Genomic DNA, 837 nt, shown 5'->3' with positions numbered 1-837 from the left:
AAGGATGGACATATTTGAAACACGGACTTGGGGGCGGGAAACCAAGGGCAACACACGTAACCTAAACATCTGTACCACGGGGAGGGCGGGGGGAGGAGGGGGGAGGAGGGAGGAGGGGACGGGTATTTGTATAAACAAGGAGTGCAATGCGCACTACCCGAAGGATGGACATATTTGAAACACGGACTTCGGTGGGGGGCGAACCAAGGGCAACACACGTAACCTAAACATCTGTACACCCATAATTTGCTGAAATAAAAAAAAAAAAGACCAGGAAAAGAGAAATGCAAATATGCTATTGTAAATGTCTTATACAGGAAGCAATATATGTGTCTTATATGTGAAGTAATGTAATATCAAAGGTAGAATATGTTAATGATTTATAGCGTGAACATTAGAGCAACCTCTAAAATAGCAACAGCAAAAAAGAGCCACAAAAGGAGATAAAGTGAAATCATGTAAAATATTCAATTAATCCAAAAGAAGGCAGCAAAAGAGGACATAGGGAACAAAAAATGAATTGGATGGAAAGAAAACCAGTAGCATGGCAATGACTTAGACCTAACCATATGAATAATCACACTAAATGTAAATAGTGTAAACACTCCAAATAAAAGGAAAAGATTGTCAGATTTGATGTAAAAAACATGAACCGATTAAATACTGCCTATGAGAAACACATTTTAAATATAAAGACCAATCGGTTAAAAGTAAAAGAATTGGAAAGGAAATGTTATAGCATGCTTACACTAAAAATGGCCTATAAATTTACTAGTTGGATGAAATGGATAAATTCTTTATAAGACAAATAACAAAGATCTCTCAAAAGGTAATAAA

This window comes from Propithecus coquereli, unplaced genomic scaffold (genome assembly GCF_000956105.1).
Source record: "Propithecus coquereli isolate 6110/MARCELLA unplaced genomic scaffold, Pcoq_1.0 Scaffold160, whole genome shotgun sequence".
Classification (NCBI taxonomy): domain Eukaryota; kingdom Metazoa; phylum Chordata; class Mammalia; order Primates; family Indriidae; genus Propithecus; species Propithecus coquereli.
This window is presented reverse-complemented; position numbering follows the sequence as displayed.